Raw genomic sequence first — 18,544 nt, 5'->3', positions numbered from 1 at the left:
GCCGCGCTGCTTACACCGCCAGCAGGCGGTGTTTCAGTCGTAAGGCTCAGCGGTGGTGGCGGCGGCCGTGGTGACTTTACGCTTCTCTGCCCGGTTCTCGCTCTCCTGAGCCTTGGAGATTTCCTCGAACTCGGCGGCCTGCTCTGCCAGGTCGGCGAGGTCGGTGGCGTCGGTGAGGCGCACGTAAAGTTAATATTCAGCCCTTAAGTTTTCATATAACCGGACGACCTTCTCGGCCTGTGTGAACCCGCCTGCGCGCCGCATCATGGTTTGCAGGGCGGTCGCATATTTGGCGTAAGGCTCCTTCGGTTGTTGCCTGCGCTCCTGGATTTCTCGGGCGAGCTTGGCCTGGTATCGCCGGGGCAGGTATTGCCGTCTGAGCGCGTGCGTAAAATCGGACCAGGTGTCCCAGCTGTCACGCTCGTTACGGTACCAGGCCAGCGCGTCGCCCTTCAGAAGTTCGGGTAGGCCAGCCTTCATCTGGCCGTCGGTATATCGGTATTCCTCTTGTAGTTCGGCTATCCGTTCCAGGAAGGACAGCGGGTCCCGGCCGTCAAAGTGGCAACCCCACTTTCTCATTTGGTTCATCACCTTGCTATGGGAACCGTGGTCGGTTGCGTTTGTTAATTCGGGGCCCGGCGGTGGGACTGGGCATTTTGACAAAATGATTTTTCACGCGGTGGCGGAGTTCCTCGGTGGTACCGGAGGCCTCAATTTGATACGATTGGGCCAAGACTTCGAGTTGCTCTCTCGGTAAGCGATCTATCCACTCTGTCAACGGCATTCTTGTATCTGGGTATAATCAGTCGGTCGTTAAAACGGTCCCTGTTCGGGCGCCAGGTAACGGTACGCGGTTTCGGTCGGTTCGGTGCGGTGCGGGAACTTCGGGATTGGACCGGATAAGGCTCGTCGGTTGGTCAGGTATCCGCAATGATTATACCCAGCGTTTTAAGTAGCCAAAGATAGAGAGTGATTAATTGAAGATGTGATAGTTACAAAAGGGTTGAACAAAAGAAAAAGAAAAGCGTTGACAAGATGCCTGCGATACCATAGGTAAGAAGATCGCAAAGAGGCAACAATAGTATAGAGATCGCAATATGGCTGGTACTCGAATTACCCGCGGCGCGGTTTTATATCTAATGCTATAAATATCTATGTACAAGTTTTCTGCTAAACTAGTAAGTTACGCGGGCGACTTGCCCGTACGGTCGGGGAGTCGCGGGGCGCGGCGGGATTGGCTAACGCGATCGTGTAAGCGTGTGCAAATGCGGGCCGTTGCCGGCGCGGTCGCCGCCGCGATTCGACCGAGCGCGCCCCGTGCAAGTGGGGCGCTCGATCGACAGGTTGCTTGTGCCCTGCCGATGTATGGGTTACGGAATTGGTCGGTTCGACGGTAAGGGTGTTCGAGGACGACGGTGATTGGTCGAGAATGCTCGGCCGGTGATGGTGACGAGAATGCTCGTCGAGGATCTCGGACGCGATTGGTCGAGAATGCTCGGCCGGTGATGGCGACGAGAATGCTCGTCGAGGATCTCGGACGTGATTGGTCGAGAATGCTCGGCCGGTGATGATGACGAGAATGCTCGTCGAGGATATCTGAGATGACTGGTCGAGGATACTCGGCAGCGGATGGAGACGGGAATGCCCGTCGAGGAGCAGGAGAGCGACGAGAATGCTTGTCTTTAAGGAACGATCGAGAATGCTCGGTCTGTGGACGGGTCGGATAGTCGGATGGATCTGACTTCTGCGTTCCCATTGCCGGTTTATATATCCGAACGCACGGCTGAGCAAGCCAATCCGCGCGCTCGGTCGGTTGAGCCGGAGTGGGAGCGTTACGGAACGCCACGGTCGGTGCGCGTGACGCCGCGTGGTTGCACGGCGAAGTTCGGTTGTGCGCGCACGTGGTTCTCGGCTGCACTCGGCGTTCGGTGTTCGGTGGACGGAACGGAGGCGCACGGACGGTGGAGGGGCGTATCGTTACAATATAAATATATATTTGTAAAAACTCAATGATACTTTTCTGTTACATCTCAGAGGCATTACAAAGTACTAAATATTCTGATTTCATAACGTAACATTACATTGCGAATACATGACAGGAACATCGTAAAACTTTTACGTTGCCATATACTTGTAGAACGTAAGAGGAATGTCCAATGTCATACGAGGAGTTGTAAGACTCCTCATATTCAGTTTACAAGAAATATATAAAGATCTGACAGTACAGAATTACCGTTTCAACTGTCTCCTTTGTATCAATTTTCCGATAGCATCTCGTGTGGATACAGAAACCTTCCGATATCCCGGACTCATTGTTCTGCTTAATTGTATCTTAAATATGAAATAAAGAAATTAAAGATTAAAATATAAGTAAAAAGAAAAGATAATTGTTATATGTCTCAAAAAGTGAGCTGTCAAGACAATAATGGAATTAATGTAAACCAAAAATGAAAATGGTTATTTATAAAAATTCTGTATATAGTTGTGAGTTTATTTACGTGTACGCACATGTGTATGTGTATACACGCGTAAACATAATTGGCGAGACAGATTTAGCAAACATTTATCAAACTATACCTAATTTATAAGAGATGAAACAACAAACGTATCTGGAACGAACTCCTCTCCTTCATCAACAGTGACGTCTGATCCGTTACTACTTTGGACTCTCCAGTACGGCATTAAATAACATTTTGCCTTAACATCATTCAATGACGCTATCGCCAAATCGTTAGACAATGCAGAACACAAGACAGTTTCTAATGCGGATGATGGAACAGCAACATCATACAAGTCTTCGACAATTTGAAATTTGTTGAATATCAAATAATAGATGTCATCAATTCCAACAATATTGCGTACAACACACATAGAACAATTATTTAACATGATGCATCTATCGCTTAAAGAATCAACGTTAATGAAGAATTTCTCAGTCTGTAGTTTTTTATACTGGACACAGTGCGAGGATAATTGTGCAGAACTAATAAAGGACTGTTAACGTGCCTTTTGAAGACTTTAATTGCATTGGCAATTCGAGGTTTAAGTTCTTCCCTCTTCTCTCTTTCTGCTTGTCTGAGGGCAAACTGTTGCAAAGATTGATTGGGCTTCCTGTAAACCGTTCTAAAGAACGTCATATTGTTTTCGTAAGGAAATGCCGAAAATGTGTCAAGTGGACCCAGGCGTTCAGCATCTTGTGCTAAGTGCAGCAATGCATGCACATTGTACGATAGAAAAGTTAGCTTATAAAAGCGTGAACAGGTCTCGACGAATTTTTTTAATGCAAGTTTTGCAAAGTTTATCATAGTTGGTAAGAGTGTAGAAGAACATAGTGCACGAATAGCTGCATGTAAAAGCAAGAAGTGCTTTTAACCTTCTTAGTGCACGAATAGCTGCGTGTAAAAGCAAGAACTGCTTGTAACCCCGCCGCAACCGGCCCCGCCCCCGGATACCACACGTCGCTACCTCGAGGAAGCACACGAACTCGTGCGGATACACCTAGCGCGCGCATTCCAACGCCAGCAAAAACATTACAATCTCCGACGCCGCGCATGGCGACCGCAGATCGGAGAATGGGTGTGGAAACGAGACCACCCGCTCTCGAACAAAGCCGACGCGTTTAACGCCAAACTCGCTCCAAAATTTCAAGGCCCCCTCGAAATACGCAAAATCATCTCGCCCGTGATTGTTGACCTACGCGACCGACGCGGGCGATGGACTCGACACGTACACATACAGCATCTCAAACCAGCACCACGCACCGAGGGCCAGAGAGGAGAGATCGAAAGCAAGACCAACTCCGGAGATGACACACCGACGCTCCGCCGGAAAATAACATCACGCCAAACCAAAACACCGGGGACGAGGAGGACAACGAGGAATAGGAGGGGAGGTCAGCCGTTAAATTCGAAAAGAAACGCAGCTCGCCACTAGCGAACCGACCGTCCCAGCGACATGGAACGCACAGAGCGCGATATCATCGACGAGATCAATCGTGTGCTCGGCGAAACGGAGGGCTACGATCCAGAGAACCTGGCAATCGACCCGGCGTGGGATTCCCTGCGGACCAGCCAACCGCCAGCTACTGCTGCCGTAGAGGTAAACCGCCACCCAATCGTCGGACAACGAAACGGCCGACTACGACAACCGTCGGACCGCCGCAACGAGATGAAGAGGGCCTGGTTGCTGAACCCGCCAACGGCACGGCCTAAATCTCGTCAACCACCATGACGAGCATCACCGCCTCGCCCGACGTTGGAGCCGGCACGAGTGATGGGACCGCTGCCACCGCCACCCATCCCAGTCGAGGTCGAGCCCGGCTTAATCGTGGAGGTGCCCCACTTCGCCGCCCACTCAGCACGCGAGTGGAAGACGCGACAAGGCGGGAAACGTTGGCAAATCCGGTTCAATCATAACGGAAGGGTATGTAAACGCGCGTCCCCTCATCTCCAGGAATTGATGACGAGACGCTCAGAGAGCTTGAAGAAGAAGATGCTCCTCATCAGATTCAAGGAACAAGCACTCAGGTTATAATACCAATTCATGTGGCCTCAACTCACAGAGAAGCAACCTCCAAAAGACAAATATCACCGGAAGAGGAGAGAAGAGTCACACGTCAGAAGAGACTCAAGGAAGGGTTTTCTCGATTACCCATTACAGAGCAAAATCCTCGTGAAAAAATAACAACCTCAACGGTGTTTAAACTCTTGGAGGAGTTCATTCAGGAATATCGTGAGGACAAAGAAGAGAGGATTAGACTAAATCAGCAAAGAGAAGAAATTGAGAGGAGGAGACATGAGGAGTTGAAAAGAATGCATGAGGAGATGCAGGACCAAATTGTCTCTGTGCAAAAGCGATTAGGCTTGGTAGAGGGAAGAGTGAGAGCTCTTCAGGAAGTCAGGAAGGAAGGTGCTGTTCAGGTGGCGGCAGTTATGCAGGATAAGCACACAACAACCCCTCATGTACAGGACCCCACCCCATCAGGACGAACCTTAATGGACTTTACTAGATTGATTGGCAAATAACAAACTATATTTGGATGCTAAATGTTGTTTTGATGATTGTATTATTAGCAAGATGTAACGATGCACACCCCCGAAAATGTTATGCATCGTCCCCGGCCACCGACAGCCGGAGAAAGAGAGTCACCGGGCTATAACCGGGGGTGCCTCGGGCACCCAAATGTAAAAGTTAATAGAAACTTCGCGCGATAAGACCGTGTCGGTCCATCGCGCGCGTCAAGTCGGCGCGCACGCGCATTCGAGGGAGCGCGCGTTCATCCCGCTCCGGCGACCCCGCCGTCAAGCGCCGAAAATGACGGAGGCAAACGGAGTCGCCGGGTATAGGGCCGCGTGCTCCGATAGAGACACCTGTTTCCCGTCAGCCAGCATCACCCGCTGATCCGCTGCGCCTGACAATCCTGGGAATAAAAGTGGTCGAAGGTTGCTTGGCCACGGCGGAGGTACTCCGCAAATTTCCGCACCACTCCTCATCCTCCGCATTCTCTCGAGCCCGAGCGTCCAACTCTCGTCAAGGTCCTTGGCGAGGAGAGGACTCCCGATCAGCTCTCGAGCCGCGGTTACAATCCGCTCCTCCACGAAACGCAACCAACCGGAATCGCCGACACGGGGTTTCGGCCGAGGTACTCGGCGCGTTTCGTAGCATCCCAGCCGCTATCGTCATCGGCCCGCACGCGGCCGCGGTCGCCCTACCGATTCGCGCATCGCCACATCGCGTCGCGAAGCTCCGCCCCGCGCGCATCGCTACACCGCGGGAAAGCCGCGCCCGCATCCGAATATCGCTCGCGTCCCGTCGCCTGGCGACACCTCGCGAAGCATCTGTACATACCGAACTGTAAGATAGCCGCGGGCTTACAAAAATCTGTCCGTCCGCGCGCCGTTCCGAATTCGTGTATTTTGTCCGTCCGCGCGCATCAAACGTCTGTACCCGCTCGAACTTAGTGAATAAAGAACACATGTAAATTATAGCACACACACATACCGCCGACTCATCATTTACACACGTCCGACTCTTTCCTCTCTTCCCGTGCGAGCCCTTTCGATCGCTCCGACGATCGCTAGTCCGCGCGAGAGAAAAACGGCAACGTTACAATAATAAAAAATATCAAAATGTATCTGTAAAGACGTAGCAGTGTATTTATGATGCTCGATATTTGCTTTAAGATCCTCGATATCTATATTAGGCAAGCTGCTGATCTATAGTTCAAATCCTTGTTCATTAAATATATTAGGAGTACAAATTGAAAACCGTCGTTTTCCAGTAGATGGCGCCAGCGGTAAATGTTTGCGCCAAACGTTAGATCAAAAATTTTAAATGTAAGGTTGGGCATCTGGCAACAATTCCTTATCATTGCAGTTGTGAATTTTTATCGGCGTTATATATTTTTTTGTGATCGAAAATGTCGAAATTTGTGCCCAATAAGCGTCATTTGCGGGTAGTTTTGCTTTTTGCGTTCAATTCGAAAAAATCTGCGGCTGAGGCGCGTCGAATAATTGTAAAAACTTTTGGTGAGGCTTCCATTAGTGAAAGAACGTGTCGAGAATGGTTCCAACGCGTGTCGAGAATGGTTCAAAAGTGGTGATTTCGGCGTAGAAGACAAGGAGCGTCCCGCACAGGTGAAAAAGTTTGAAGACGCACAATTGGAAACATTACTGAATGAAGATTCATCTCAAACGCAACAGGAGCTTGCAGATTCATTGGGTGTGACTCAACAAGCTATTTCACATCGTTTGAAAACCATGGGAATGATCCCAAAGCATGGATACTGGGTGCCATACGAATTAAAGCCGAGAGACGTCGAACGGCGTTTTTTCGCGTGCGAACAGCTGCTCCAACGGCAAAAACGGATGGGTTTTCTGCATCGTATTGTAACCGGCGATGAAAAGTGGATCCATTATGATAATCCAAAGCGAAAAAAATCGTGGGGCTACCGCGGCCATGCATCAACATCGACGGCCAAGCCAAACATCCATGGCTCGAAGCTCATGCTGTGTATTTGGTGGGACCAGCTCGGCGTGATTTATTATGAGCTGTTGCAACCGGGTGAAACCATCACAGGAGCTCGTTATCGAACACAACTAATGCGTTTGAGCCGAGCATTGCAGGAAAAACGGCCACAATACGAGCAAAGACACGAAAAAGTGATGTTGCTGCATGACAACGCTCGGCCACATGTTGCTCAGGTCGTTAAAACCTATCTGGAAACATTGAAATGGGATGTCTTACCTCATCCGCCGTATTCTCCTGACATCGCCCCTTCAGATTACCACTTGTTCCGATCAATGGCGCATGGCCTGGCTGAGCAGCAATTCCATTATTACGAAGAGGCCAAAAACTGGGTCGATTCGTGGATCGCCGCAAAAGACGAGCAGTTTTTTCGACGCGGGATTCGTATACTGCCCGAAAGGTGGGAGAAGGTAGTGGCCAGCGATGGACAATACTTTCAAGAATAAGTATGTAACCATTTTTCAACAATCAATCCTCAAATTTTGACAAAAAACGGCGGTTTTCAATTCTCCTAATAGATTACGATTAAACAGAAACATGTCCGTGAATTGCGCGTCGATAGTATTAGTGACCACGCACTTCACGCGTTCACTGACGTTAGACAAACAATCGTGTGCGTAATATCGCGTAATACCTCGTGTTGCGTATAACATTTGTCCCGAATTCTTTATGCTATAAATAAATGTAGGAAATAAAATAAATAAATTCATAATTCATCGGAATTTTTACTACATATTATTAAATTGTATATGAAAATATTAATGAGGAACCTCAATAAGATTCAAATAGTTGCAATTAAAAATCATATAAATATGTGCCATTATTTTATTACAACAGTTTTAAAACTTTTAATCTCACATATTTATTTTCTCTTTCTCTTTTAGTTTTTAATTAAACTAAAAATTATATTGATTATTTTTTCCTTATCATTCACGAAGAATAATTTTAATATAATGTTATAATACTTTATACACACTGTAACGCTGGTACTTTGCGGTTGCGCAGAATTGTGTTCGCGATAGGTTGCTCGGATGTGCTCGCCGGATGCTAGGGTTCGTGAAATAATAAATCCTTGGTTTGGTTGCAAGAATATAAATAAGTCGATGTATTCTGTCGATATGATTTCAGTACAAAAAACGTCGTAAGTTAGATATAAAACGCAATCATATTGGTTAAATGCAGCTTGGATACACACAAAATATAATTTAGCACGAGAATCAATATTTAAACGAAAGGCCGGATTCGAACCCGCGCAAAGTAACTGGACGCGGATTGGTCGGGCCGGACAAAATATAAATCGCTGCGTAAATTAATATTTAAACAAACAAACGGATTCGGATAACTAAAGAAACGGACGGACTGGTATTATGCGCTCCGAGTTAATAATTGGAATACTCGGTTAAACAATAAGCGGAACCGCGCACAGTAAATGAGCGCCGATTGGTCGGTCCGGACAAATGACAATTTATTACGCACATCAAGCTTTCGGAAAAGAACGGATTCGGCTATTCTTATCGGTCAAACGAATTCGGACAATTAACGGAATAATCGGACACGTGTTCTTTAACACGGTGTAAACGGTAGGAGTTGCCGTGGGACGGCGAACTCACTGAAACGGTTTCAACGGACTCCGATTGGCCCGTGTGCCGGCCGGTCGCGATCTCGGGATCGGCGGTGTGCGGCTCGGCGGACGGACCCCGGCTATGCGGGGTAATCGGGGGTGTAGACCTGCGCGGTCTCTTCTCGCAGTGGAGGTCCCGTGGGGTACGGTATATCGGAGTCAGTTTCCCGGGAATGACCGGGAACGGACGAACGGTTAGGATTGGTCGAACGACGAGAATGCCTGTCGCATGGTGGAGCGGATCGGATTGGCCGAAGACGAGAATGCCCGTCGCGCGGAGTCGAAAACTAGGATACTTACTCAAGGAGGTGCTCGAGTATGCCCGAGCTAGGAAGAGCCGAGTATGCCCGAGCTAGGAAGAGCCGAGTATGCCCGAGCTAGGAAGAGCCGAGTATGCCCGAGCTAGGAAGAGCCGAGTATGCCCGGCGCTGGAGAGAATCCGGTGAGATCGGATGTTCGGATTGATCTCCCGTTCGGTTGCCCATTGCCGACTTATATACGGTTTCGCGCGGCTGGACGCACCAATCAGCGCGTGTGGTTGAGTCGGCTGGAGTGGGACTGCTTACCGAACGCGGTGCGTGGCGTGTCGGTCGCGCGTGATAACACGTGGTTGTGCTATAGTAAGCACAGCGCACGCACGTGCTCGGCTGCAATGCGTCGAACGATTGGTCGGTCTTGTGCGGCGGTGCGGTGGAGGAGCGTAATGTTACAACGCTAATCATAATCAATAAGTTTAAATAGTAGATTTATTTGATAATAAGTGTTTAAAATGATCTCCATCTGCTTCGATGCAAGTTAGATCTAAAATTTGCTATTTTGCTTATAATTTTAATGTATAAAAAATATTTAATTTAATCTATTTACATATTATATCTTTATAAGAAGCATTCCATGTCAAATCGTGTCTTTGGATCCGAACATTCCTGATTAAATTAATTTTTTTATTAAAAATGCTTCTATCGTGTATATATATATATATATATATATATATATATATATATATATGAGGTAAAAAAATGTATAATATAAAAAAAATGTGTGATATGTTTAACCCAAGTGTTTCGGGTATTTTATTTGCGGACTGAAAAGGGTTTGCTCTTACTTGTTGAATAATAGCTCCATATTCAGCCGGAGTCGTGCATCTTTGGCCAACATTGAAACATCGTCTTGATATAAATCTGCTTCACCGATTTAATATTTTTGTACCCATCTTCTAGCAGTTCTTTCGCTGCACTAAACTTGCGCGCCAATTTCTTAGATTGTATATATTTCCAGCGTCCCATAAAAAATGTACAAAAATGTATAATATAAATATATATATATATATATATAATTATACGTTATAAATAAAAAATGTTAAAATAAAAAATAAAAAAAATTTACTTAAATTAAGTTTTATTATGTTTTTCTTCCTTTATCAATTTTATTATACATTATTTATTCACTGTATTATAATAAATTACATTTATAATAATTTATATTAAATATTTTATTTGCATTTATTATTAAATTTTCTGAGTAGGTTTTCATAAATAAAAATAGTTAAAAATTACGTTAAAAGTTAATTAAAAAAATATTATTTATTTTAAATTAAAAATTCATAAGTTTTTAAAGTTAAATTACTCAAAACAATTATAATATGGATCATTAAACAAATTAACCTAATGTTTTTATTTGTAAAAGAAGTTTGTATGAAATAATAAAAAAAACATTGTTTTTTACGTGGGATAAATTTTTTTATTATAATTCTTTTCCTTAAATTACATTTAATGAAAGTATGCATTATTCAAACAACGACGGTTGTTTACGAAGTAACATACGATTAAAAGGAATAACAATTAGCAATATAAATAAAATTGAAAGAGCGAAACTGCGATTTTTCCAACAGTGAGTCAATTGACATCGATGTATTGTCAACATGACACAGCTTTGATCAGCAAAATAAACATCATTGCGAGTGTCATGCGGAAATTCAAGTATGACGAATAAAGTTACTTCATTTATAACATTAGAATTATAATAAATTTCTGTATATTACACTGAGTTTTTCAACAGTTAAAGCAACCAAATGTAATACTAAAGTGCCTTTGATTTTTGCACAGTTAATCAAACCAGGCACCGGCACGGACCAGTATCCAGCGTGTTGTTCGTTGGTGATGTCATATTTTCTGAAAGATATAATTTGTAATTAATAAATAATTATATCCATTGTTAATGAATTAATTTTGTTAAATAGAAAAATTTGTTATAATAAATTTATCCGTTGATTCTAAATAAAGCTAAATTATTTATATATAAAAAATAACTTTACAATAAATTTTTTAATTTATTAATTGTTAAATTAAGATGATATAAAGAAAATAATTTAATTACTATATAATTAAATTATAACAAGTTTCTAAATGAAACTAAGAGAAAAGAGTTATGTAATTTTGACTATGTATATTTATTCTTATCTTTTAACATTTCATGCATAAAGTTTTACAATATTAATTTTATAATCTTCGATATAGTATTCTAATTAAAAGTTGTAGTAAATTTTAATATTATAATATTTTTTATCATATTATGTCATTTCTTATAAATTTATTTATTGTTAATATAAAAATATAATAGGCATAACACTTGCCATTTTTGAAGCTTCAACAATTAAGAGAATAATAAATAAAGCATTATTTCTTTAATATAAATTGCCGGTATATCTATTGGCGAAGAAAAACATCCATATTTCTAGCATCAGAATAAATTCCACCCAGTCACCAATATTGTTAGGTAAAATCATTTTTCTTGATAGTAATTAGTATCTTGATATATGTATGGCGTAATGTCTGAAATTAGTAACATCTCAAGTTAAAGCAATAAAATGTAATACAAAAGTGACTTTGATTTTTGCACAGTTAAACACCATCGTCAATATTCGATCCTTCTGTCTCGTTCCAAGGCATCTCTATCAGTTCTAGACTTCCATCCTCTTTCAAGGTTATCCATTTTCTACTTTCGCTCTTCACTTCCATTTTCTGCTCAAGATCCAAGTCCAATCTTATCATCTTCCTCAAGTTTCCAATATTAGCCGTGTCAATCGGCTGCAGAACATACATTTGTTCTGGGGACAACGTGGAAACACCTTTCGTAAGAAAAAATTCCTTTTTAAGACAGATTTACAGTAATGTATTAACTAATCAGTAAATAATACCTACTCGCTGGTAATGTAGCGAAAGCATATAGATGATTTGATAACAATTTGATAAATCCAACAGTGGTAGTGGGGTGGATTCAGTAATAGGAAAAATTGACTGAATCGGTTCCAAAAGTGTTACCTCCATCGCTTTATCATCCTTGATAACGATGTCAGAATTATTTGTAACGTATCAACAGTGTCACTTATAATTATAAAAATTGTAACAGATAGCAAGAATGCATCTGAACAATTTCTCTTGGATTTAACGCTACTCAACCTGTTTCATTCTCCTTGTTCTCCAAGTCATTCACTTTGTTGTAACAATGTCTTTCACTTTCCTCCTAGCTCTCGAAGATGTGTTCGTCAGCTGCCCTTTCCTCGTTATGATCTTTCATGCGATGCATCATAAAAGAATCATGATGCGTGGTGTATTTACACTTGTTGCACTGCAGCCAGATCTGAGATTTCGTCAGTATCTTCTTGCCCAGTGAATTCAAGTCGCAAATCTCAAATTATTTAACCTCATGTCAAATTACTTAACCTCATGACAAATTGTGTCAAATGCGGTCGTAAGCGACCGGGATCGATCGTAAGCCTGACGTTACGTTAATCATGAATTGCGAGTATGTAGAAGGATGGTGACTTCTTAGTTTGGAAAATTTCCCCATGGACAGAATCAAAGTCGCTGGGTGTACAACACACATAGAACAATTATTTAACATGATGCATCTATCGCTTAAAGAATCAATGTTAATGAAGAATTTCTCAGTCTGTAGTTTTTTATACTGGACACAGTGCGAGGATAATTGTGCAGGACTAATAAAGGACTGTTAACGTGCCTTTTGAAGACTTTAATTGCATTGGCAATTCGAGGTTTAAGTTCTTCCCTCTTCTCTCTTTCTGCTTGTCTGAGGGCAAACTGTTGCAAAGATTGATTGGGCTTCCTGTAAACCGTTCTAAAGAACGTCATATTGTTTTCGTAAGGAAATGCCGAAAATGTGTCAAGTGGACCCAGGCGTTCAGCATCTTGTGCTAAGTGCAGCAATGCATGCACATTGTACGATAGAAAAGTTAGCTTATAAAAGTGTGAACAGGTCTCGACGAATTTTTTTAATGCAAGTTTTGCAAAGTTTATCATAGTTGGTAAGAGTGTAGAAGAACATAGTGCACGAATAGCTGCATGTAAAAGCAAGAAGTGCTTTTAACCTTCTTAGTGCACGAATAGCTGCGTGTAAAAGCAAGAACTGCTTGTAACCCCGCCGCAACCGGCCCCGCCCCCGGATACCACACGTCGCTACCTCGAGGAAGCACACGAACTCGTGCGGATACACCTAGCGCGCGCATTCCAACGCCAGCAAAAACATTACAATCTCCGACGCCGCGCATGGCGACCGCAGATCGGAGAATGGGTGTGGAAACGAGACCACCCGCTCTCGAACAAAGCCGACGCGTTTAACGCCAAACTCGCTCCAAAATTTCAAGGCCCCCTCGAAATACGCAAAATCATCTCGCCCGTGATTGTTGACCTACGCGACCGACGCGGGCGATGGACTCGACACGTACACATACAGCATCTCAAACCAGCACCACGCACCGAGGGCCAGAGAGGAGAGATCGAAAGCAAGACCAACTCCGGAGATGACACACCGACGCTCCGCCGGAAAATAACATCACGCCAAACCAAAACACCGGGGACGAGGAGGACAACGAGGAATAGGAGGGGAGGTCAGCCGTTAAATTCGAAAAGAAACGCAGCTCGCCACTAGCGAACCGACCGTCCCAGCGACATGGAACGCACAGAGCGCGATATCATCGACGAGATCAATCGTGTGCTCGGCGAAACGGAGGGCTACGATCCAGAGAACCTGGCAATCGACCCGGCGTGGGATTCCCTGCGGACCAGCCAACCGCCAGCTACTGCTGCCGTAGAGGTAAACCGCCACCCAATCGTCGGACAACGAAACGGCCGACTACGACAACCGTCGGACCGCCGCAACGAGATGAAGAGGGCCTGGTTGCTGAACCCGCCAACGGCACGGCCTAAATCTCGTCAACCACCATGACGAGCATCACCGCCTCGCCCGACGTTGGAGCCGGCACGAGTGATGGGACCGCTGCCACCGCCACCCATCCCAGTCGAGGTCGAGCCCGGCTTAATCGTGGAGGTGCCCCACTTCGCCGCCCACTCAGCACGCGAGTGGAAGACGCGACAAGGCGGGAAACGTTGGCAAATCCGGTTCAATCATAACGGAAGGGTATGTAAACGCGCGTCCCCTCATCTCCAGGAATTGATGACGAGACGCTCAGAGAGCTTGAAGAAGAAGATGCTCCTCATCAGATTCAAGGAACAAGCACTCAGGTTATAATACCAATTCATGTGGCCTCAACTCACAGAGAAGCAACCTCCAAAAGACAAATATCACCGGAAGAGGAGAGAAGAGTCACACGTCAGAAGAGACTCAAGGAAGGGTTTTCTCGATTACCCATTACAGAGCAAAATCCTCGTGAAAAAATAACAACCTCAACGGTGTTTAAACTCTTGGAGGAGTTCATTCAGGAATATCGTGAGGACAAAGAAGAGAGGATTAGACTAAATCAGCAAAGAGAAGAAATTGAGAGGAGGAGACATGAGGAGTTGAAAAGAATGCATGAGGAGATGCAGGACCAAATTGTCTCTGTGCAAAAGCGATTAGGCTTGGTAGAGGGAAGAGTGAGAGCTCTTCAGGAAGTCAGGAAGGAAGGTGCTGTTCAGGTGGCGGCAGTTATGCAGGATAAGCACACAACAACCCCTCATGTACAGGACCCCACCCCATCAGGACGAACCTTAATGGACTTTACTAGATTGATTGGCAAATAACAAACTATATTTGGATGCTAAATGTTGTTTTGATGATTGTATTATTAGCAAGATGTAACGATGCACACCCCCGAAAATGTTATGCATCGTCCCCGGCCACCGACAGCCGGAGAAAGAGAGTCACCGGGCTATAACCGGGGGTGCCTCGGGCACCCAAATGTAAAAGTTAATAGAAACTTCGCGCGATAAGACCGTGTCGGTCCATCGCGCGCGTCAAGTCGGCGCGCACGCGCATTCGAGGGAGCGCGCGTTCATCCCGCTCCGGCGACCCCGCCGTCAAGCGCCGAAAATGACGGAGGCAAACGGAGTCGCCGGGTATAGGGCCGCGTGCTCCGATAGAGACACCTGTTTCCCGTCAGCCAGCATCACCCGCTGATCCGCTGCGCCTGACAATCCTGGGAATAAAAGTGGTCGAAGGTTGCTTGGCCACGGCGGAAGTACTCCGCAAATTTCCGCACCACTCCTCATCCTCCGCATTCTCTCGAGCCCGAGCGTCCAACTCTCGTCAAGGTCCTTGGCGAGGAGAGGACTCCCGATCAGCTCTCGAGCCGCGGTTACAATCCGCTCCTCCACGAAACGCAACCAACCGGAATCGCCGACACGGGGTTTCGGCCGAGGTACTCGGCGCGTTTCGTAGCATCCCAGCCGCTATCGTCATCGGCCCGCACGCGGCCGCGGTCGCCCTACCGATTCGCGCATCGCCACATCGCGTCGCGAAGCTCCGCCCCGCGCGCATCGCTACACCGCGGGAAAGCCGCGCCCGCATCCGAATATCGCTCGCGTCCCGTCGCCTGGCGACACCTCGCGAAGCATCTGTACATACCGAACTGTAAGATAGCCGCGGGCTTACAAAAATCTGTCCGTCCGCGCGCCGTTCCGAATTCGTGTATTTTGTCCGTCCGCGCGCATCAAACGTCTGTACCCGCTCGAACTTAGTGAATAAAGAACACATGTAAATTATAGCACACACACATACCGCCGACTCATCATTTACACACGTCCGACTTTTTCCTCTCTTCCCGTGCGAGCCCTTTCGATCGCTCCGACGATCGCTAGTCCGCGCGAGAGAAAAACGGCAACGTTACAATAATAAAAAATATCAAAATGTATCTGTAAAGACGTAGCAGTGTATTTATGATGCTCGATATTTGCTTTAAGATCCTCGATATCTATATTAGGCAAGCTGCTGATCTATAGTTCAAATCCTTGTTCATTAAATATATTAGGAGTACAAATTGAAAACCGTCGTTTTCCAGTAGATGGCGCCAGCGGTAAATGTTTGCGCCAAACGTTAGATCAAAAATTTTAAATGTAAGGTTGGGCATCTGGCAACAATTCCTTATCATTGCAGTTGTGAATTTTTATCGGCGTTATATATTTTTTTGTGATCGAAAATGTCGAAATTTGTGCCCAATAAGCGTCATTTGCGGGTAGTTTTGCTTTTTGCGTTCAATTCGAAAAAATCTGCGGCTGAGGCGCGTCGAATAATTGTAAAAACTTTTGGTGAGGCTTCCATTAGTGAAAGAACGTGTCGAGAATGGTTCCAACGCGTGTCGAGAATGGTTCAAAAGTGGTGATTTCGGCGTAGAAGACAAGGAGCGTCCCGCACAGGTGAAAAAGTTTGAAGACGCACAATTGGAAACATTACTGAATGAAGATTCATCTCAAACGCAACAGGAGCTTGCAGATTCATTGGGTGTGACTCAACAAGCTATTTCACATCGTTTGAAAACCATGGGAATGATCCCAAAGCATGGATACTGGGTGCCATACGAATTAAAGCCGAGAGACGTCGAACGGCGTTTTTTCGCGTGCGAACAGCTGCTCCAACGGCAAAAACGGATGGGTTTTCTGCATCGTATTGTAACCGGCGATGAAAAGTGGATCCATTATGATAATCCAAAGCGAAAAAAATCGTGGGGCTACCGCGGCCATGCATCAACATCGACGGCCAAGCCAAACATCCATGGCTCGAAGCTCATGCTGTGTATTTGGTGGGACCAGCTCGGCGTGATTTATTATGAGCTGTTGCAACCGGGTGAAACCATCACAGGAGCTCGTTATCGAACACAACTAATGCGTTTGAGCCGAGCATTGCAGGAAAAACGGCCACAATACGAGCAAAGACACGAAAAAGTGATGTTGCTGCATGACAACGCTCGGCCACATGTTGCTCAGGTCGTTAAAACCTATCTGGAAACATTGAAATGGGATGTCTTACCTCATCCGCCGTATTCTCCTGACATCGCCCCTTCAGATTACCACTTGTTCCGATCAATGGCGCATGGCCTGGCTGAGCAGCAATTCCATTATTACGAAGAGGCCAAAAACTGGGTCGATTCGTGGATCGCCGCAAAAGACGAGCAGTTTTTTCGACGCGGGATTCGTATACTGCCCGAAAGGTGGGAGAAGGTAGTGGCCAGCGATGGACAATACTTTCAAGAATAAGTATGTAACCATTTTTCAACAATCAATCCTCAAATTTTGACAAAAAACGGCGGTTTTCAATTCTCCTAATAGATTACGATTAAACAGAAACATGTCCGTGAATTGCGCGTCGATAGTATTAGTGACCACGCACTTCACGCGTTCACTGACGTTAGACAAACAATCGTGTGCGTAATATCGCGTAATACCTCGTGTTGCGTATAACATTTGTCCCGAATTCTTTATGCTATAAATAAATGTAGGAAATAAAATAAATAAATTCATAATTCATCGGAATTTTTACTACATATTATTAAATTGTATATGAAAATATTAATGAGGAACCTCAATAAGATTCAAATAGTTGCAATTAAAAATCATATAAATATGTGCCATTATTTTATTACAACAGTTTTAAAACTTTTAATCTCACATATTTATTTTCTCTTTCTCTTTTAGTTTTTAATTAAACTAAAAATTATATTGATTATTTTTTCCTTATCATTCACGAAGAATAATTTTAATATAATGTTATAATACTTTATACACACTGTAACGCTGGTACTTTGCGGTTGCGCAGAATTGTGTTCGCGATAGGTTGCTCGGATGTGCTCGCCGGATGCTAGGGTTCGTGAAATAATAAATCCTTGGTTTGGTTGCAAGAATATAAATAAGTCGATGTATTCTGTCGATATGATTTCAGTACAAAAAACGTCGTAAGTTAGATATAAAACGCAATCATATTGGTTAAATGCAGCTTGGATACACACAAAATATAATTTAGCACGAGAATCAATATTTAAACGAAAGGCCGGATTCGAACCCGCGCAAAGTAACTGGACGCGGATTGGTCGGGCCGGACAAAATATAAATCGCTGCGTAAATTAATATTTAAACAAACAAACGGATTCGGATAACTAAAGAAACGGACGGACTGGTATTATGCGCTCCGAGTTAATAATTGGAATACTCGGTTAAACAATAAGCGGAACCGCGCACAGTAAATGAGCGCCGATTGGTCGGTCCGGACAAATGACAATTTATTACGCACATCAAGCTTTCGGAAAAGAACGGATTCGGCTATTCTTATCGGTCAAACGAATTCGGACAATTAACGGAATAATCGGACACGTGTTCTTTAACACGGTGTAAACGGTAGGAGTTGCCGTGGGACGGCGAACTCACTGAAACGGTTTCAACGGACTCCGATTGGCCCGTGTGCCGGCCGGTCGCGATCTCGGGATCGGCGGTGTGCGGCTCGGCGGACGGACCCCGGCTATGCGGGGTAATCGGGGGTGTAGACCTGCGCGGTCTCTTCTCGCAGTGGAGGTCCCGTGGGGTACGGTATATCGGAGTCAGTTTCCCGGGAATGACCGGGAACGGACGAACGGTTAGGATTGGTCGAACGACGAGAATGCCTGTCGCATGGTGGAGC

General features: G+C 45.0%; 1 long non-coding RNA gene across 2 annotated transcripts; it reads left to right on the top strand.

The window, feature by feature from the left end:
- Positions 1 to 10,354: 10,354 nt before the first annotated feature.
- LOC120357191 lies at positions 10,355 to 10,925 on the top strand. 2 transcript variants are annotated; one of them, XR_005574372.1, is made up of 2 exons: positions 10,355 to 10,623; positions 10,703 to 10,925. It is a non-coding gene; the product is annotated as an uncharacterized LOC120357191 (long non-coding RNA). The 2 variants fall into 2 exon arrangements; XR_005574371.1 differs by having other exon boundaries at positions 10,356 to 10,623; positions 10,750 to 10,925.
- The last annotated feature ends 7,619 nt before the right edge of the window (positions 10,926 to 18,544 follow it).

The sequence above is a fragment of the Solenopsis invicta genome, chromosome 3 (genome assembly GCF_016802725.1).
Source record: "Solenopsis invicta isolate M01_SB chromosome 3, UNIL_Sinv_3.0, whole genome shotgun sequence".
In the NCBI taxonomy this organism is placed as follows: domain Eukaryota; kingdom Metazoa; phylum Arthropoda; class Insecta; order Hymenoptera; family Formicidae; genus Solenopsis; species Solenopsis invicta.
This window is presented reverse-complemented; position numbering and strand designations above follow the sequence as displayed.